The following is a 22727-nucleotide window of genomic DNA, read 5'->3' on the forward strand; positions in this document are numbered from 1 at the left end:
CCCAGCACTTTGGGAGGCCGAGGCAGGTGGATCATCTGAGGTCAGGAGTCCGAGACCAGCATGACCAACATGGTGAAATCCCATCCCTACAAAAAAATATAAAAATTAGCCAGGCATGGTGGCAGGTGCCTGTAATCCCAGCTACTCAGGAGGCTGAGGCAGAAGAATAGCTTGAACCTAGGAGGTGGAGGTTGCAGTGAGCTGAGATCATGCCATTGTATTCCAGCCTGGGCAACAAGAGTGAAACTCTGTCTCAAAATAATAATAATAATAATAATAAACTGTTGACATATTCATGGGACTCTAGAAGACCATGCACATGTATGGGCTTATGTGCATACTCAAATCTGTGCACACGCCCAGGAAAGACCTAAGAAGGTCCTAAGTTCTAACACAACATCTGGTTGACCTTGAGGCACTGAAAAAATATGGCAAAAGCTAGGTCAGCATTTTTAAATGCCTGCCTGACTGTGAAGGTATGCCCCAACACAAACACACACACAACCTCTTGAAAGTGGGCTGGGGGACTAAATAGATTCAATCATTTAAGTAAATATCTAATCACTAGCTGACCACTAAGCTAAATGAGCAGAGACTTCAGTGACAAAGAAGACATATGTTACAGAGTCATTTGGAAAAGCCACTAAAAAAAAAAAAAAAAAATCAACAGCAACAACAAAAAACAACATCAAGTCCTTAGAAGGGGAAATAATTTGTTTTCCAGAGTAGTCACATCATATTATTAGAAATGTCAGTTTTTGGCTTGGTATGGTGGTTCATGCCTGTGATCTCAGAACTTTGGGAGGCTGAGGCAGGTGGGTCATTGAGGTCAGGAGGTTGAGAGCAGCCTGGCCAACATGGTGAAACCTCATTTCTATTAAAGGTACAAAAATTAGCCAGGTGTGGTGGCACATGCCTGTAGTCCCAGCTACTCGGGAGACTGAGGCATGAGAATTGCTTAAGCCCAGGAGGTAGAGAATGCAGTGAGCTGAGATCACAGCAGTGCACTCCAGCCTAGGTAACAGAGTGAGACTCTGTCTCAAAAAACTCATTTTTCTATAAAAAATTATGAGTATTGTTCTTACACAGAAAAACAGCAATCTATAGAAACTATCCTTGAGGAAACTTGGATGTCAGACTTACTAGGCAAAGAATTTAAACAAACTATTTTAAATGTGTTTAAAGCATTAAAGGAAATCATGTTTTAAAAAAGCAATAACTGAAATTAAAAATTCACTAGAGGGACTCACAAACAAATGTGATGAAGCAAAAACAAAGACTCAACAAACTTAAAGTCAATTGTGATTGTCTAGTCTGAGGAACAGAAAGGAAGAATACATAAAAATGAATCAGAAACCTGTAGGACATTATCAAGTATACCAACATATACATAATGAGAGTCCTAGTAGAAGAGAATAGAAAAGGACAGAAATAATATTTGAAGAAACAATTGGTAAAAATTTCCTAAATTTGCTGAGAAACATTTATCTCCATATCCAATAATCTCAATGAATTCCAACTAGGACAAACTTAAAAAGATCCACACTTATTCACATCATCATAATCAAACTGTCAAAATCCAAAGAAAAGATAATCTTGAAGAAAGAGAAATGCAATTAATCATTTAGAGGCGCTCCTTCACATGATTAACAGCTGACTTCTTATCAGTAACCATGAAGGCCAGAAAGCGATGGGATGACATTCAAAGTGCTGAAAAAAAGTCTGTCAACCAAGAATTTTATATCCAACAAAAGCAGTCTTCAAAGATGAAGCAAAATATAAGTAATTCCCAGATAAATGAAACGGAAACAATTTGTCATTAGCAAAGCTGCCACACAAGAAATACTAGAGGGAGTCCATTAAGTTGAAATGAAAGAACACTAAACAGTAACTTGAGACTACATGAAGAAATAAAGGGTACTGGTAAAGGTAACTAAATAGATAAATATAAAAGACCATATGAATATATTTTTGCTTATAATGTTTTTCTTTTGTCCAATTTTAAAGACTACTGCATAAAGTTGTAATTATAAATCTGTGCTGATGGGCACACAATGTATGAAAATGTAATTATGATAACATTGCAAAGAAGGGGAGAGAACAGAGCTATGTAGGAGCTAGATTTTGTATACAATTGATATTAAGTTGGTATTCACTTAAACTAGATTGTTAAATTGTTATCTCCAAAACAACAAAGGAAATGACTCAAAAATATATATAGTTAAAAAAAACTCTACTGTCAGCAACCATTATTTTTTAAATGAAAAACAAGAATATAAAAAAATGACAAGAGAATTAAAATGGTATATTAGAAAATATTTATTTAATACAAAAGAGGACAATAATGGAAAATAGAAAGGAAAAATGACATAAGACATATAGAAAACATGGCAAAATGGAAGACATAATTCCTTCCTTAATAGTAACTACACGAAATTGATTAAACACTCCAGTCAAAAGTAAGAGAATGGCAGAATGGATTTTAAGAATGGTGCAACTATATGTTGTATACAAGTGATACACTAGATACAAAGATATGAATATGTTGAAAGTAAAAGGATGGGAAAAGCTACGCCATGCATACAGTAACTCAAAGGGACCTGCAGTGGCTATTATTTGACAAAATGGATTTTAAGGCAAAAATTGCTACCAGTTAAAAAAGGGACATATTTGCCAGGCGCGGTGGCTCAAGCCTGTAATCCCAGCACTTTGGGAGGCCGAGGCGGGTGGATCACGAGGTCGAGAGATCGAGACCATCCTGGTCAACATGGTGAAACCCCGTCTCTACTAAAAATACAAAAAATTAGCTGGGCATGGTGGCGCTTGCCTGTAATCCCAGCTACTCAGGAGGCTGAGGCAGGAGAATTGCTTGAACCCAGGAGGCGGAGGTTGCGGTGAGCTGAGACCGCGCCATTGCACTCCAGCGTGGGTAACAGGAGCGAAACTCCGTCTCAAAAAAAAAAAAAAAGGGACATATTTTCATGATAAAATTATCAATTTATTAGCAAGTGATAACTACAAACGTATGTAATTAACAACAGAACCCCAAAATACATGAAGCAAAAAATAAGATAATTGAAGAGAAAAATAGACAATTAAAAATAACAATTGGAGACTTAAATATGCCACTTATACTAATAAAACAAATAGGCAGAAGATCAAGAGGGTAATAAAAGACTTGAACAATACTATAATCCAATTAGACCTAACAGATTTTTATAGAACATTCGACCAAACAACAGTATAAGATACATTTTTCTCAAGTGGGGATGGATCATTCCCAGGAGAGACCATATGTTAGGCTATAAAACAAATCTCAATACATTTAAATTGATTGTGGTAATACAAAGTATTTTTCCAACTACAATGAAACAAAATTAGAAATAACAGAAGGACATTTGAGAAGTTCACAAATATGAGGTAATTAGACAACACACTCCTAAATAACCAGTTGGTTAAAGAAAAAATCACAAGGGATATTATAAAATACTATGAAAGGAATGAAACAAATATATAATAAACCAAAATTTATGGGAGGTAAGTGAAACAAATATATAATATACCAAAATTTATGGGATGTAACTAAAGCAGTGCTTAGGAAGAAAGTTATAGTTGTACAGACCTACATATATTATAGATTATATAACACATGTATATTATACATTATATAATATATATATATATAGTGTGTGTGTGTGTGTGTGTGTGTGATGTGTGTGTGTGTGTGTATTTTTCTTTTTCCCCAGAATCTTGCTCTGTGTCTCAGGCTGGAGTGCAGTGGCATGATCATATCTCACCACACCTTCGGACTCTGGGCTCAAGTGATCCTCCTGCCTTTGCCACAGCTGGGACTACAGGTGTGTGTCACCACACTCAGCAAATTTTATTTTATTTTTTTGAGATGGGGTCCCACTCCATCACTCAGGCTGGAATGCAGTGGCATGATCTCAGATCACTGACACCTCTGCCTCCTGGGCTTAAGCAATCCTCCCACCTCAGCCTCCCCAAGTAGCTAGGAATAGAAGCATGCTCCACCATGCCCAGCTAATTTTGTCTATTTTTGGTAGGGATAGGGTCTCACCAGGTTGCCCAGGCTGGTGTCAAACTCCTGAACTCAAGTGATCTGCCTGCCTCTGACTCCCAACATGCTGGGATGAAAGGCGTGAGCCACAACACCTGGCCAAATTTTTTATTCATTTTTTATTTTGTAGAGATGGGGTCTTGCTATGTTGCCCAGGCTGCTCTCACACTCCTGACCTCAAGTGGTCCTCCTGCCTCAGCCTCCAGAGTAGCTGGGATTATAGGCGCAAGCCACCATTTAAAATTATCCAATTTTAAATATGACTTCCTCTTTGATCAATGGGTTTAGAAGTGTGTTAATTTCCAAATATTTGGAAATATTTGGGGATTAAACTTGACTTAAAATTGAATTAAACTTGAAGTCAATAATACATAGTTGGGGGAAATTGAAGTCTTTGCTACTGTGAAGAGTGCTGCAGTAAACATGTGTGTATGTGTCTTTGTAATAAAATGACTTCTAATTCTTTGGATATATACCCAGTAATTGGATTGCTAGGTCAAATGGTATTTCTAGTTCTAGATCCTTGAGGAATTGCCACACTGTCTTCCACAATGTTTGAACTAATTTACACTCCCAACAGTGTAAAAGTGTTCCTATTTCTCCACATTCGCTCCAGATTTTTTAATGATTTTCATTCTAACTGGTGTCAGATGGTATCTCAATGTGGTTTTAATTTGCATTTCTCTAATGACCAGTGATGATGAGCTTTTTTCCTATGTTTGTTGACTGCATAAATGTCTCCTTTTGAGATGTCGCTGTTCATATCCTTCACCCACTTTTTGATTTTTTTTTTTCTGTAAATTTGTTTAAGTTCTTTGTAGATTCTGGATATTAGCCCTTTGTCAGATGGGTAGACTACAAAAATTTTCTCCATTCTGTAGGTTGTCTGTTCACTCTGATAATAGTTTCTTTTGCTGTGCAGAAGCTTTTTCTATGATTGCTTTTATTTTTAAATGTGTAATAAACCCACAATACATTCCACTATATTTCTTTTTGAAAGTCAATAATTTTTATAGAGATAAAAAATAAAAGAAAGTTTTTATATTTAATTCTAGTTATTTCCAGAAATCTTCATTTTTTAATGTAGATTTCTTTGCTTTGTGTATGATTACCAGATTCTGTGATATCATGTTCCTCTTGCTTAAAGAACTTTCTTTTTATTTTTTTTGAGACAAGGTCTCACTTTGTCACCCATGCTAGAGTGTAGTGGTATGTTCACAGCTCACTGCAGCCTCTATCTCTTGGGCTCAAGCAATCCTCCCTCCTCAGCCTCCCAAGGAGCTGGGACTACAGGTGTGGCTAATTCTTTTCTTTCTTTGTAGAGACAAAGTCTCACTATATTGCCCAGGCTGGTCTCAAACTCCTGGGATCAAATGATCCTCCTACTTTGGCCTCCCAAAGTGCTGGGATTATAGACATGAACCATTGTGTCTGGCCTAAGAACTTCCTTTAACATTTCTTATAGTACAGGACTGTTGGTAATAAATTGTTAGGTTTGTTTTCTAAAGAAGTATTTATTTTGCTTTCATTTTTGAAAAGTATTTTCATTTAGTATAGAACTATGGTGAAATGTGTTTTTTTCTATATATATATATGTATATACACACACGTATATATATATCTACTAGTTGTGGGAGATAAATATATTTATATAATATAGTTAATTTATTTATATAATATATTTATATGTATTATATATACATATATTTATATATTTATATTTATTATATAAAAATATATATTTATATTTATATATTATATATTTATTATATATTATATATAATAAATATATAATATATAATATATAATTTATATATTATATATAATTTATATATTATATGTATTATATATAATAAATATATATTATAATATATAATATAAATATATAATCATATAATATATTATATATAATGTATAATATATAATAGATATATAATAATATAAAATATTTATATTTATATATTATATAATATATATAATATAATATAATATATATATTTATCTCCCACAACTAGTTTAATATTTTTTAAATGTCACTTCATTGTCTTTTGGTTTGCACAGTTTCCAATGAAAAACCTGGTATAATTCTTATACTTTGTTCCTCTGTATTTAATGTGTCTTCTGTTTTTGGTTGTCTTCAAGTGTTTCTTTTTCTCTTTGGTTTTCAGTAGTTTGGTGGGGGGCTAGGTTGCTAGACAGTGTTTCTTTTTTTTTTTTTTTTTTGAGACGGAGTTTCGCTCTTGTTACCCAGGCTGGAGTGCAATGGCGCGATCTCGGCTCACCGCAACCTCCGCCTCCTGGGTTCAGGCAATTCTCCTGCCTCAGCCTCCTGAGTAGCTGGGATTACAGGCATGCGCCACCATGCCCAGCTAATTTTTAGTATTTTTAGTAGAGATGGGGTTTCACCATGTTGACCAGGATGGTCTCGATCTCTCGACCTCGTGATCCACCCGCCTCGGCCTCCCAAAGTGCTGGGATTACAGGCTTGAGCCACCGCGCCCGGCCTCTTTTTTTTTTAAGACAAGCATTTTGCTCTGTTGCCCAGGCTGGAGTGCAGTGGTGTGATTATAGCTCACTGCAGCCTCGATCTCCTGGGAGGGAGTTGACTCCTGGGCAGGATTCAGTATAGGGCAGCAAACGCTGAGGCTTTACAGGGGCCTCTCTTGAAACCTTGCTCTCCAGGCCCTGGGCTTGCCTTAAAGAGCTCTGAAATGCCTCTGGGATCATTCTTCCATTGTCTTAATAAATGGAATGTGGCTTTCTTCTATTCCTACTAATCTCTTAGCAAATTGTCGCTTGGCCATGGCCTTGATTTGCTCTCCTAAAGATGCCTTTTTACTCTTTACCAGGCCAGGCTGTGTATTTTCTAAATCTTTCTGCTCTGCTTCCCTTTTAGTGCTAAATTCAATCTTTAGATTATTTCTCATCAGTCTGGGCGCTGTGACTCATGCCTGTAATCCCAGCACTTTGGAAGGCCAATATAGTGGATCACTTGAGGCCAGGAGTTCAAGACGAATCTGGCCAACATGGTAAAACCCAGTTTATACTAAAAATACAAAAATTAGCCAGGCATGGTGGTGCATGCCTGTAATCCTAGCTACTTGGGAGGCTGAGCCAGAAGAACGGCTTGAACCCTGGAGGCAGAGCATGCAGTTAGCTGAGATGGCACCACTGCACTCTAGCCTGAGCGACAGGGCCAGACTCCATGTCAAAAAAAAAAAAAAAAGAAAGAAAGAAAAGAAAAGAGAAGGAAGAAAATTAATTACTTCTCATGAGTTCCTTGGTGGGGGTAAAAAAAATTCTTTCTATCCTCTCATATCTTACTACATGCAGTTAAAAGTAACCACGAAGCTTCTTCACTATTTTGTAGCTTAGAGATTTTTTCCACCAGATATTCTATTTATTTTTTATTTTTTTGAGACGGAGTTTCACTCTTGTCACCCAGGCTGGAGTGCAGTGGTGCAGTGTTGGCTCACTGCAATCTCCACCTCCTGGGTTCAAGCGATTCTCCTGCCTCAGCCTCCCAATTAGCTGAGATTACAGGGGTGCGCCACCATGTCCCACTAATTTTTTTGTATTATTAGTAGAGACAGGGTTTCACCATGTTGGTCAAGCTGGTCTTGAACTCCTGACCTCAGGTGATCCTCCCACCTCAGCCTCCCAAAGTGCTAGGATTAAAGGCGTGAGCCACTGTGCCCAGCCCAGATATTCTATTAATCGTTCATCACGCTTAAGTTCTGCCTTCCACAAAGCCTAGGTCATGGACAAAATTCCATCAAGTTCTTTGCAACGGTATAAGAAGGATGATCTTTGCTCCAGTTTGCAATACCTTAATTCCGCCTTTCTATCTGAGACCCCATCAGAATGGCCTTCACTGTCCATATTTCTATGAACATTCTAAACAACATTACTTAAGTAATCTGTAGAAAGTTCCAAACTTTGCCCATAGCTTTTCTCTTCTGAGCCTTCTTGAGAATTGCCTTTAGTGCTCCATTCATGGCAATCTAGGTGTTTTCTAGCCTGCTCCTCCAAATTCTTCCAGCCTGTATGCATTACCCAGTTCCAAAGTTGCTTCCACATTTTCAGGCATTTGTTACAGCATCAGCCTTGCTTCCTGGTATCAGTTTTCTGTCTTGGTCCATTTTGTGCTGCTGTAACAGAATATCTGAAGACTAGGTAATTTATAAAGAAGAACATGTATTTAACTCACAAGCTTTTGAGTTCTGGAGTCTAGAATGTCCAATATAAAGGTGCCAGCATCTAATGAGGGCTCTCCTGCCATATCATCCCATGGTGGAAGGTGAGAGAGTGGGAAAGCATGAGAGAGGGCTGAACTCGATTTTATAACAAACCCACTCTCTCAATAATGAACCCACTCCCGTGATAACAACATTAATCCATTCGAGAGGGCAGATCACTCATGACCTAATCACCTCTTACACATCCCATCTCTCAACACTGTTGCATTTGGGATTACATTTCCAACACACAAACTTTGTGGGATACATTCAACTCACAGCATTTGCACAATTTATGAAGTTAAAAAATCAATCAACCCAAAATTGTTTGCCCTTAAACGTGAGAGAAGAAAAGATGGGCTGAACTAAGGTTTTTTTTTTTGAAGCTGGTCAAATATTTTCATAACTTGCTTCTGTTGATTTTTTTTTTTTTTTCAAAACTTTCCCAAGTCATTTTCAGACTTAAAGTCGGTGTTACAGGTGCTGGTCAGCCTTCTTACTTGTACCTCAGACACTGAGATAAAGGAGGAGGTCCAGGGCAATGCATTGATATCTTCCAGGACACTCCCCATCCCCTAAACGCAGTAGTAGTTGAGTATGACATTTACAGGCTAGAGAGACCCAAAATATCTGTTACACCTGGGTGCTAGGTGGAAGTTGCATCAGCTGCTGCCCCAAGCGAGCTTCATCTTCTGATTGTGGGCTTTGGAGGAACGAGAGAATTGGCTCTTGGCCACTGTGAAGGGTACAGCTTTGCCACTCAAATATACCTTATTGTGGCATTCAGAGAGCCAGGGTCCAGAGCTACAGGGCTGGGGTCCCTGGCTCACCTCCACAGAGGCCACCACACAACCTGTCATAAAGGCATCAAAACCAGCTCGGTGCAATCCATCCCCAGGCACGGGGTTAGGACTGGCTTGGCTCCCTGGCACTTCTGAGGTAGCTGTATCCGCTATTTCAGGCCTTGCTGCCTTAATCCCCATCTCTAAGTCATTTTTGTTGCCTTGCTTGGAGTGAGACAGGTTCCTAGTTTCATCCTCAGCCACTTCCTGCTCAGTTTCTTCAGCCCTGAGGCGATCCCCATGGACCTGCTTCTTGGGAGGACCATCCTTAGCTTCTTCCCCAGAGGTCTGTGTCCCCCTTAGGTTCAACAAAGCCCTCTTCCGTTTTTCCTGCCATTGCCGCTGTTGCTGCTTGTCCTCTGCGGCAGCTTCATCAGTGTCAATGATAAGATCAATGTTGTGGGACTGAGGACACTGTGGTCCCAGGGAGCACCAGCCATAAGCCGAGAAGTTGTCACAGATGCTGGTGGGATGAGGACAGTGGGTTGCTGGGGGCAGGCAGCAGCGGTAATCAATATGGGCCCTCATGCTGGAAGGATAGCTGCAGAACTCCAGGGTAAGGTGTGGGCTGCCCGCTGCCCGCTGCCTCCCATTTTCCCTTTCACATTTCCGGAAGGCATATTCTAAGTAGGAGGCTACGAAGGGTGCATGAAACTCAGCAGCATATTTGGTGTCAAATGCCTGCCGGGAACATCTCACACAGGTCAGCAGTGAAGGTTCCCAGACTATCAGGGAGGTGTGCATAGAAGTTCTGGTACAGGAACACCAAGTCTATAAGGCCATTGTGTAGTACCAGGGGCCAGCAGGCTCGGATTAGCTCCAGGAATACGGACCGTACTGACTGGCTCTGGGTTTCATCACTCTTGTCATTGCCCTTATGGAAGGGGATGCCCTGGGCATACTGCTGGTTGAAGTTGAAGCCATGCTGTATCAGGAACTGCACAGACTTTGGTTCTATGACATACTCCTCCATGCACAGCATAGTGAGATTGAATACTTGAGCCAGATAGGAATGCTCACCCTTGTCTGTCTGCTGCTTGAAGCAGGCGAGGCCCAGGGAGAGGATAGAACGGGCCCTGGCAGCATGACACACGGCCTTGTAACATTCCTCGATGCACTGGTTCAACAAACTCTTCTGTCCCCAGCCCACTCAGCTCCATGTCCACAGCCATGAAATTGGCTGTCTTTATGGCTAGCAGGAGGGATGGCCACATCTCCTTAAAGTTGTTGCTTTGAAGATCTACTAGAGGAACCCGGACTATTAGCTCCTCCACAGATGTTGTGCTCTTGCTGACACCACCATAGGAGGCTGCGGGAGTTGAAACTGCGCCATCGTCACTGTCGGCAGCCATGACACCATTCATCTCCCACCTGAGTCGTCTGTGGGTACGCAGGACTTCTGGTTTTTTTTTTTTTTTTTTGATACAGAGTCTTGCTCTCTTGCCCAGGCTGGAGTACAGTGAAACAGTCTTGGCTCACTGTAACCTCTGCCTCCCAGATTCAAGTGATTCTCCTACCTCAGCCTCCCATGTAGTTGGGATTATAGGCACCTGCCACCACACCCAGCCAATTTTTATGTTTTTATTAGAGACAGGGTTTCATCATGTTGGCCAGGCTAGTCTTGAACTCCTGACCTCAGCTGATCCAGCCGCCTTGGCCTCCCAAAGTGTTGGGATTACAGGCGTGAGCCACTGTGCCCAGCCAGTTTTTTTTGGTAGAGATGAGGTTTCACCATGTTTCCCAGGCTAGTCTTGAACCTCTGAACTCAAAAGATCCTCTTGCTTCAGCCTCCCAAATTGCTGAGATTACAGACGAGAGCCACCATGCCTGGCCTGAGCTAGTTTTTTTTTTTAACAACTATTTTTCTGCCACCAGACAAAATATATTCTACTCTTCTCACATAGAAGGAAGTAGAGAACTTACTGGGTCAGGCATAGTGCTAAACATTTTAAAGCCAGTAGTACCTTTAATCCTCACAACTCTATAATGTGTGTGTGATTACTAGCCTGGCTTTTTTTTTTTTTTTAAGGCTAAACTCAAAACAAAACAATAAAAAACACAGGCTGAGAAAGTGTAAATGCCTTGCCCAACATCACAGAGTTAGGAAGTTCAGAGAAGAGTCCATACTTTTACCTACTGTGTAACACTACCTTCTATATACAGGAATATATATATATATTCTGTACTTTTCTTACCTTTGCTTAGCATCAGAACTGTACAAAAAGTTCTGATGCTAAGCAAAGAAAAGATAAGAAAAGGTAAGAAGATGAGAGTATTGTCCATGTAATATCTGGCTCATTGCCACACTAGTGGCTACAGAATCTAGAGTATTAGATTCATTGAATTTCCAGCTCTTGAATCTTCATGTTATATGTTCATTAGGATTAAATCCATTACAATAACTACAACAAAATCAGATAGTCTACGGTTTTTCAGGACATTCATTTACCAATACCATTGTAACAAAGCTCCTTGAGGGCAGGAGCCTTGTCCTATTAATAATCCTATTAGTATTTATATTTTTCAGTATATTCCTCAGGCACCATAGACCCTGGGTAAATTTCTAACTGAAAACCTTCCTATAATAACAGATTTCCAAAATCCAGACAGGGCACATTTATTTCAAGCAATATTTGCTAGAGATATGCTCTATTTTACTATAAAAGAATTAGAAGAGCCCCCTGAGCAACTTCTCTCCACTATCATTACTGTAGTTGTCATTGGCATTATCATTATAATCATCACCATGGCAACTGTCATTTATTAAGTGCTTACTCTATGCTAGTGATTTACATGCAACAATTCACTTTATCATCACAATAATATTATGAGACAGATATTACCACCCCTATGCTACTTAAAGGACACTGGGGCTTAAAGAAGTTAAGAAACTAAACAAAACACACAGTAAAATTGGTAGGACTTGAATTCAAAATCATGTTTGCATTTGACCCATTATTGGGTATATACCCAAATAAATACAACTCATTCTATCATAAACACACATGAGCTTGCAAGTTCATGGCAGCACTATTCACAATAGCAAAGACAAGGAACCAATCCAAATGTCCATCCAAAGTATTGGATTAAAAAAATGTGGGCAGGCACGGTGGCTCACACCTGTAATCCCAGCACTTTGGGAGTCTGAGGTGGGCAGATCACAGGGTCAAGAGATCAAGACTATGTGGCCAACATGGTAAAACTCCATCTCTACTAAAATACAAAAATTATCTGGCCATGGTGGCACATGCCTGTAGTCTGAACTACTTGTGAGGCTGAGGCAGGAGAATTGCTTGAACCCGGGAGGAGAAGGTTGCAGCCAGTGGAGATCGTGCCACTGTGCTCCAGCCTGGTGCCTGGTGACAGAGCGAGACTCTGTCTCAAAAAAAAAAAACCACACAAAAAACCCAACACACCATAGTACATATACAGCATGGAATACTACACAGCCGTAAAAAAGAATGAAATCATGTTCTTTGCAGCAACATGGATGGAACTGGAGGTCATTACCCTAAGCAAACTAATGCAGGAACAGAAAACAAAACACCACATGTTCTCATTTATAAGTAGGAGCTGAACATTGAGACAAAGAAGGGAACAATAGATGCTAGGGCCTAATTGGAGGTGGAGGGTTGGAGGAAGGTGAGGGCTGAAAAACTACCTAAAGGGTACTATGCTCATTACTCGGGTGACAAAATATTATATACAACAAACCCTGGCAACATGTAGTTTATCTGTAGAACCAATCTGTACACGTACCCTTGAAACAAAAAGTTTTAAACAATCATGTGTATTTGACTCCATTCATTCACCTTTTTAAAAATATCTATTGCACACCTACTTTATGCCAGACACTTTCTAGAAACCGAGTTCAAAATTCAAAAAGTACAAAAGTGGCAGCATAAAGCCACTTCCCATCCCATTCTCCCCTGCCCCTCTCCACCGGTATGACTACACCACCATTCAGCTTCTCTCTCTTAAGCATCCCATGTTATCAGTTTCTGGTGAGGCCTATAACTTCAGTCAGGGAGTTCCTTTTTGGGTCAAATCTTGGCATGGGCAATTTCTCCTACCACTCTCACACCTCTCCAAATGACCTCAGACTTCTCTGATAAGCCAGTCTTAAATACTTCAGTGTTTCAGGCCCATTTTCACAGCTGGGGGAAACATGTGTCTTCGGGAAGCCAGATTCTGTTTGAACTGAGATGAAGTCTTTGTGTGGAACGGGAGGGTGAGTTCCTGTTGGTTAATTCACAATGTCTTTACCATGAAGCCTCTGTTTTTCTAGGAGGCGGCCATCCTCTGCTCTCCTGGATCCTCACATTTAGAAAGTCCACACTGTTTCCCTCCCACCTCTCTTGAACCGAACTCTCTGACGCTGGCAGCCCTGTGGAACACAGGTCTTGTGACTTTGTGGGCCTGGCAACTTCTTTGTAGGCCTGGCATTTGTTGCCTTTTCCTTTTCTCAAAACAGAGTCTTTAGAGTGCTCCTTAAAGTGAAGGATGGTGGAATTTTGTGGCCATATGATTTGAGAGGACATTGTGAAAATTTAGAAATCAGGAACACAATTTGCACTGGCTTTAAGGTTTTCCATCAGACATTGAGTTCTCTGGCAGTAAGTCCCTCTTTCCTCACTTTCTCAGTGGTGATTAGAAGGGCACCTGGTTGGTGAAAAAAATGCAAATTAAGAGGCACAGGATCGAGAGGAGCAGGCTGGTGTGCTGAATAGAGGCACCTGTGGTCGGACAGCATGAGTCCTGGTTTATTATTGATATTAGTAATGCTGGTAAGGTGTGGTGGCTCATACCTGTAATCCCAGCACTTTGGGAGGCTGAGGCAGGTGGATCACATGAGGTTGGGAATTTGAGACCAGCCTGACCAATATGGTGAAACCCCATCTCTACTAAAAATACAAAAATTAGCCAGGCTGTGGTGACACATGCCTGTAATCCCAGCTACTCAGGAGGCTGAGGTGGGAGAATCAATTGAACCCAGGAGGCAGAGGTTGTGGTGAGCCGACATTGCACCACTGCACTCCAGCCTGCTTAACAGAGTGAACTCAGTCTTGTCTCAAAAAGAAAAAATGCCTTTTTTTAAGGCTCTTCATAAAGTTGTGTAATAACCACCACAATAACTGTCAGAACATTTTCATCACTCCAGAAAGAAACCCTGTACCCATCAGCAGTCACCCTTCATTAATCCCCAACTTCCCAGCCTTGGCAACCACTACTCCACTTTTCATTTCTATAGATTTACCTATTCTGGGCATTTCATGTCCAATCTTTTGACTTCCCCGGGCCACACTGGAAGAACTGTCTTGGACCACACTAAAATACACTAACACTAACAATAGCTGATGAACTAAAAAAAAAAAAACACAAAAAATCACAAAAAATCTCATAATATTTTAAGACAGTTTATAAATCTGTGATGGACTGCATTCGAAGCCATCGTGGGCCACATGTGACCCATGGGGCCATGGGTTGGACAAGCTTATAAAAGATTCATACAATATGCTGGCTTTTGCATCTGACTTCTTTTGAAAATAAATGTTTTCAAAGTTCATCCATGAATCAGAATGAAGTTCTGATACATGCAGAGTGTGTCTCCGAACTTCATTCCGTTTTATTACCAAATAATATTCCACTGTATGGATATACCACTTTTGACATAGCCATTCGTCATTTAAGGGACATTTGGGTTGTTTCCACTTTTTGGCTATTATAAATAATTCTGCTGTGAACATTTGTGAACAGGTTTTTGTGTGGACATATGTTTTCCTTTCGTGGGAATATACCTAAGAGTAGAATCACTGGGTCACATGATAACTTTATGTTTAAACTTTTCAGCCATTGCCAGACTGCTTTTCAAAGCTGCTGCTTCATTTTACATTGCCACTAGCGAAGCATGAGGGCTCCTAATCTCCACATCCTCACCAACACTTGTGTTTTTTCTTTTTTCTTTTTTTTAAGACGAGGTTTCACCATGTTGGTCGGGCTGGTCTTGAACTCCCGACCTCAGGTGATCCGCCCCCCTTGGCCTCCAAAGTGTTTGGATTACAGGCGTGAGCCACCACACCTGGCCCACTTGTGTTTTTAAAATCATTATAGCTGGCTAGGCACGGTGGCTCACACCTGTAATCCCAGCACTGTGGGAGGCGGAGGTGGGTAGATCACGAGGTCAAGAGATCGAGACTGTCCTGGCCAACATGGTGAAACCTCGTCTCTACTAAAAATACAAAAATTAGCTGGGCATGGTGGCGTGCGCCTGTAGTTCCAGCTACTTGAGAGGCTGAGGCAAGAGATTTGCTTGAACCCGGGAGGCGGAGGTTGCAGTGAGCAGAGATCATGCCACTGCACTCCAGCCTGGCGCCTGGTGACAGAGTGAGACTCTGTCTCAAAAAAAGATTTTAAAAAATATCATTATAGCTATCCTAATGGATATGAAGTGGTATCTCATTGTGGTTTTGATTTGCATTTCCTTGATGACTAATGACACTGAACATCTTTTCATGTGCTCATTGGCTATTTTTATATCTTCTTTGGAGAAATGTCTATTCAGACCTTTAGCCCATTTAAAGAATTGGGTGCTCTTTTTATTATTGAATTCTTCACCTTTTAAATTGAGCAATTACTTTAATCTCTACCTAAAGCTCCATGGTCAGTAAAATTCACCCACATGACAGTGGTATGTGATGCACCTTGTAGAATATAAAATGTGAAAAAGGCCAAGTGTGGTGGCTCACGCCTGTAATCCCAGCACTTTGGGAGGTTGAGGCTGGTGGATCACCTGAGGCCAGGTGTTCAAGATCAGCCTGGCCAACATGACAAAACCCCATTTCTACTAAAAATACAAAAATTAGCCGGTGTGGTGGTGGGCACCTGTAATCCTAGCTACTCAGGAGGCAGAGGCTGGAGAATTGCTTGAATCCAGGAGATGGAGGTTTCAGTAAGCCGAGATTGTGCCACTACACTCCAGCCTGAGCAACAGAGCAAGACTCCATCTCAAAAAAAAAAAAAAAAAAAAAAAAAGAACATCACTGAAGCAATGTCATGATGCTTACTGCTTACGTATTTCAGGGTTCTGATTCCATTTATGATATGGATGTGGCATTTCTACTTGATCAGATTAGCATTTTGTAAGTTAGTAAAGCACTACAGCACTAATTAATTAGATTTTGTTAAATATTTAAAAAACATATGATTTGATATGAAATTAGATAAATGATTTAGTCATCCCAACAGTTGAAGATAATAAAACTTAGTATAAGTATAAATAGAACCAAGTTGTTATAAAATCCATTGATACTTTCAAGCTATAGATAACTTGAATTTTTACCTCTAAATATATTTATTAAAAGTAAGTTGCAAAAAGTTTACCTAAATTCCTTCTAGATAAATTAGAAGTAAGAAACACCTTCTTTTCTTACAGATTTGGTCTTTTGCACAACAGCAATAGCTAAAATAAATGGGGCCAAATTTTCAGAGAAAGTCTTGTTTAATTCAGAATATAATTAAAATCTCATGTAGCTTTATTGGTTTTAGTATCCAGCAGAGAAAAAATATTGAAACTCCAAGAGATTTTGAATTAAATAGCTACAACAGTTTTGTTTTATTAGTTCTGACTGTGTGAAAAAAAAAAATCACAAGGACAACTTTGGAAAAATTTAGTTCTTTTAGGGCCCCAAATGACTTTTAAAACAATAAAACAAACTATAAAACATACACAAGTGATATTAAAAATTATGTAGTTCAATAAATGTGACATTCACAAATGTGGTTGTAATTCTTTTTTAACTTTAGCAAAGTGAACATGGATCTGACGATTGGATGTAGAAAGGTAGTGTTATATAGCTTAACAGAATTAAGTGCTTCAATTTGCCAGTGAGGATTATGTAGCTGAGCTGGAATGTTTTACCAATGCCTTTTAAGATCTCCATCTACTTCCCAGGATCTGTGGCTAAATCAAAGAAAAAGAGGATGCTTCCTTCATTAGTGATTATTTAATAATTTTATGCTAGTGATTATTTCCCTAGCATTTTAATATTTATTTTAAAAAGATTTGTAGATTTAGGTCTTTTGGTTGGTGGCTGAATCATGCACAGAGTAAACTGGTACCATAAACTCATACTATTTCTGAAGATGGGGAATAATTTAGATATTCCCCATCTTGATTATGGGGATGATTTACTGTGGCTGGCTATGATTTACTGTGAAAGTAGTAAGTGAATTGGAGTCATCATCTGTTACTTATGGAGTGGAAGGGGCAGGAAAAAGGAGAAGAACAAAAACAAGGGGAAAACGTTTTGTGAGAAAAATAATAAGCACAGTTTTCTGCTTAGTTTACTGAGGTCCCAAGCTCTGAAGACCCAAACATAACTTGTGAAGGTAGGTTTGAACTTCAGACAATAACAGTTCTTTCTTTGTTGCCAGAGCTTGTCTCTGTCCTTGGAATACAGAAGAGCACATTGAATTCATTAGGCCATGGCATGAGAATGATGACTGGTGGAGGTGGCACAGCATCAGAGCTGACACAGAGAGGGATCAATGATTCCCAAATAACTCTTCACTGATAGTTTCCAGGGGCAAGGCACTACCTGAACTTGTATGCAATCTTCACAAATCATTCAAAACAATTTGCCTTTAACAAATGGATGGTAGGCTGGGTATGGTGGCTCATGCCTGTAATCCCAGCACTTTGGGAGGCCTAGGTGGGTGGATCATGAGGTCAGGAGATCGAGACCATCCTGGCCAACATGGTGAAACCCCATCTCTACTAAAATACAAAAAATTAGCTGGGTGTGGTAGTGTGCACCTGCAGTCCCAGCTACTCAGGAGGCTGAGGCAGGGGAATCACTTGAACCCAGGAGGCAGATATTGCAGTGAGCTGAGATGATGCCACTGCACTCCAGCCTGAGTAACAAGAGCGAAACACCGTCTCAAAAAAAAAAAAAAAAAAAAAAAAGATGGAAAAAAGAAATTTGAAGAGATTAAAGAAAAGGTGCTTTCTTTTTTTCTTATTTTTATATTAAAACTTTCAAATCTACAGGAATTATGGTAATTTAATTACTATGTGTAATAAAAAAGCTAAAATTACAGTACAACAAATACCTGTATACTCTGAAATTATAGCATAACAAACACTTGTATATTCTTCACCTAAGTTCACCAACTGATAATTTTCCATACAGGCATACCTCATTTTATTGTGCTTTACTTTATTGTGCTTTGTAGATGTTGCAGTTTTTACAAATCGAAGGTTTGTGACACCCTTACATCAAGCAGGTCTACTGGCACCATCTTCCTAAGAACATGTGCTCACTTCATGTCTTTGTGTCACATTTGGGATATTGTAAACTTTTTAGTATTATTATATCTGTAATAATGATCTGTGATCAGTGAGCTTTGATGTTACTATTGTAATTGTATTGGGGCACCACAAACTGCACCCATATAAAATGTCTAACCTAATAAATGTCATGTGTTCTGACTGTCCTACTGACAGGTTGTTCCCCAGTCTCTTTCCTTCTCTCTTTGGGCCGCCTTATTCCTTGAGAGACAATGATGTTGAAATTGGGCAAATAAATAACCCTATAATAGCCCTTAAGTGTTCAAGGGAAAGCAAGAATCGCATGTCTTTCACTTTCAATTGAAAGCTAGAAATGATTAAGCTCAGCGACGAGGCCATGTAGAAAGTTAAGATCCACTAAAAGTTAGAGAAGCTGTGAACACAAAGGAAGAGTTCTTGAAGGAAATTTAAAGTGGTACTCCAATGAACAAACGAATGCTAAGAAGTGAAATAACCTTACTGTTGATCTAGAGAAAGCGCAAGTGGTCTGGATAGATCAAACCGGCCACAACATTCTCTTACCTGAAAGCCTAATCCAGAGTAAAGTCCCAACTCTCTTCAATTCTATGAAGGCTGAGAGAGGTGAGGAAGCTGCAGAAGAAATGGTGGATGCTAGATGAGGTTGGTTCGTGAGGTTTAAGGAAGGAAGCCATCACCATAACATAAAAGTGCAGGTGAAGCAAAAGATGTTGATGGAAAAGGTGCAGCAAGTTACCCAGAAGATGTGGCTAAGCTCATTAATGAATGTGGCTATGCTAAACTGATTCTAAACGTAGACCAAAAAGCCTTCTATGAGGAATATGCTACCTAGGACTTTCATAGCTAGCAAGAAGTTAACGCTGGCTTCAGAGTTTCAAAGGACAGTCTCTCTCTTGTTAGGTTCTAATGTAGTTGACATTTAAGTTGAAAGCAATGCTTATTGACCATTCTGAAAATCCTAGGGCTGTTAAGAATTATGCTGCATCCACTCTGCCTGAGCCCTGTAAATAAAACAACAAAGCCTGGATGGCAGCACATCTTTTTGCTGTGTGGTTTACTGAATATTTTAAGCCTACTGTTGAGACCTACTGCTCAGGAAAAAAAAAAAATATGCCTTTCAAACCATTGCTGCTCACTGACAATGCACCTGGTCACCCAAGAGCTTTGATGGAGATATACAAAGAGATGAATGTTGTTTTCACGCCTGCTAGTACAACATCCATTCTGTAGTCCATGAATCAAAGAGTAATTTTGATTTTCAAATCTTATTAAGAAACACATTTTGGGCCGGGCGCGGTGGCTCAAGCCTGTAATCCCAGCACTTTGGGAGGCCGAGGCAGGTGGATCACGAGGTCAAGAGATCGAGACCATCCCGGTCAACATGGTGAAACCCCGTCTCTACTAAAAATACAAAAAATTAGCTGGGCATGGTGGCGCGTGCCTGTAATCCCAGCTACTCAGGAGGCTGAGGCAGGAGAATTGCCTGAACCCAGGAGGCGGAGGTTGCGGTGAGCCGAGATCGCGCCATTGCACTGCAGCCTGGGTAACAAGAGTGAAACTCCGTCTCAAAAAAAAAAAAGAAAGAAATACATTTTGTAAGGCTATAGCTGCCATAGATAGTGATTCCTCTGATGGATGTGGGCAAAGTCAAGTGAAACCCTTCTGGAAAGGATTCACCATTCTAGAAGCCATGATACATGGGAGGAGGTAAAAATATCAATATTAACAGGAGTTTGGAAGAAGTTGACTCCAACCCTCACAGATGACTTTGAGGGATCTAAGATTTCAGTTCAAGAAAGTAACTGCATACGTGGTGGAAATGGCAAGAGAATAGAAGTGGAGCCTAAAGATGTGACTAAATTGCTGCAATCTCATGATACAACTTGAATGGATGAGGAGTTACTTCTTATGGATGAGCAAAGAAAGTGTTTTTTTTTTTTTTTTTTTTTTTTGAGATGGAATCTACTTCTGGTGAATATGCTGTGAACATTATTGAAATGACAACAAATAATTTAGAATATTACATAGCTGGGTGCAATGACTCATGCCTGTATTCCCAACATTTAGAGAGGCAGAGGCAGGAGAATAGCTTGAGCCCAGTAGCTCGAGACCTGCCTGGGCAATGTAGTGAGACTCCATTCTCTACAAAAAGGAAAAAAAAAAAAAGGACAGAGAGAGAGAGAGAGAGAGAGAGAGAGAGAGAGAGAGAGAGAGACTATTACACAAATATACTTGATAGAGCAGCAGCAGGGTTTGAGAGGATGAACTCCAATTTTTAAAGTTCTAGTGTGGATAAAAATGCTATCAAACATCATCCCATGCTACAGAGAAATTGTTTATGAACAGAGGAATCCACAGATATGGCAAACTTCATCGTTGTCTTTAAGGAATTGCCAAAGTCACCCTAACCTTCTGTGCCTCCCACCCTGATCAGTCAGCAGTCATCCTTATCAAGGCAACACCCCTCACAAGCAAAAAGATTATGACTTGCTGAAGGCTCAGATGATTGTTACCAAATTTTTTTTTTTTTGAGACAGAGTCTCACTCTGTTGCCCAGGCTGGAGTGCTGTGGCATGATCTTGGCTCACTGCAACCTCCACCTTCAGGTTCAAGCAATTTCCAACTAATTTTTGTATTTTTGGTAGACATGGGGTTTCACCATATTGGCCAGGCTGGTCTTGAACTCATGATACGAAGTGATCTACCTACCTTGGCCTCCCAAAGTGCTAGGATTACAGGCATGAGCCACCACCCCCTGCCAATCATTAGCAATTTTTTAGTAACAAAGTATTTTAAAATTAAGGTATGTACATTAAGGTTTTTTAAGATATAATGCGATTGCACAATACACTATAGAATAGTGTAAAGATAACCTCTGTTATATGCACTGGGAAACCAAAGAATTCCCATGACTTGCTTTATTGCCATGTTCATTTATTGAAGTGGTCTGGAACTGAACCTGTGATATCTCCCTCTTTATATATACATATATGTACTTATACATAGATATGTGTGTATAAACATACATGTAGATGTGTATGCACATAGAGGTACATATGGAAGTACTTGAAGTAAGCTATAAATATGACCCATCACCCCTAAACACTTTAGCTTGCAACTCCCAAGATCACAGACATTTTCCAAAGTAACTTACAATACCAGTATCACCTCTAAAAGAAGATTAATAATGTCAACTAACATATACCTCATAGTTTGTCCACATTATCCCCCCATAAAAGCAATGTCTTTTACAGTTTTTTAAAACCCACAGTCCAGTTAATTGGGATATCATGAGGGCTTGTGAAAATCCTCATCCTCAGCATTTCACTGTTAGTTGATTATGATTCTTTCTTGAATGAATTATTACATTTTGCGATTTTATCAATTTTTCTACATCTGTTAGCTGGCATTCTTTTAGCTTTCACATCCACTGCACCTTTCTCTGAGTACCACTACAGACTCACGAATTGTTATATTCAAAGTGGTATAATCCATAATGTATTTTTAAAGTTTAAATCACCCCAAATTTGGCCGATGGAAACCACTCCAAGGCAGTTTCTATTTTCTTTTCATGGTTTCCAGCACAAGATGTCCTTGAGCTTACCTTGCACTTTTCTTGCCCTAGACCTAGAATCAGCCACTTCTTCAAGGACTTACTTATATTATGAATAGGTGATACATCCATACAGTGCAAGCCTCCAAATATTCAAAGCTATACATGCTCCCTCCAACCCCACCCCTCTCTTCATAGCCAATGTTCGTTTTTTTGTTATCCTTCCAGAGATAGTTTATATCATAGAGCAATACATATTATACAAATTTATAATTCACATGTACTACATAAATATAATAGATCAATTATATTCTTACCTACCCTCAACGTGATTTAACTCGAATGATAGTGTAGTACACCCCTGAGTTTGTCTGGGCTTGTAGCTCTTGTCTGTCGTTAGATTTTGAAAGATATCTATTATCTTACCCTAAAAAGATTAGGAGCCTTTAGGCTAAGTCTCAGACGTTTCAGATGAGAAAAACTCAGGGAGGGTGACTTGACCAAAGTTGCATTAACTAACAACGCTCACACGCTAATCTCTGGACTTAGAATGTCCAGAGACAGCACCCTGGGCTTGCTGACACTTACTCATTTTTCAAACATCACTACTTGGGAAGCTTTTCCCTTCCTTAATGTTTCCCAGATAGGTGATGTCCCCTTGTTACAGGTTTTAGATCATTATGTA

General features: G+C 39.6%; 1 pseudogene; it reads right to left on the reverse strand.

Annotated features, from left to right (window-relative positions):
• Positions 1-7297: 7297 nt before the first annotated feature.
• LOC101049841 (target of EGR1 protein 1 pseudogene) lies at positions 7298-16456 on the reverse strand (annotated as a pseudogene).
• Between the last annotated feature and the right edge of the window lie 6271 nt (positions 16457-22727).

This window comes from Saimiri boliviensis, chromosome 12 (genome assembly GCF_048565385.1).
Source record: "Saimiri boliviensis isolate mSaiBol1 chromosome 12, mSaiBol1.pri, whole genome shotgun sequence".
Lineage (NCBI taxonomy): Eukaryota > Metazoa > Chordata > Mammalia > Primates > Cebidae > Saimiri > Saimiri boliviensis.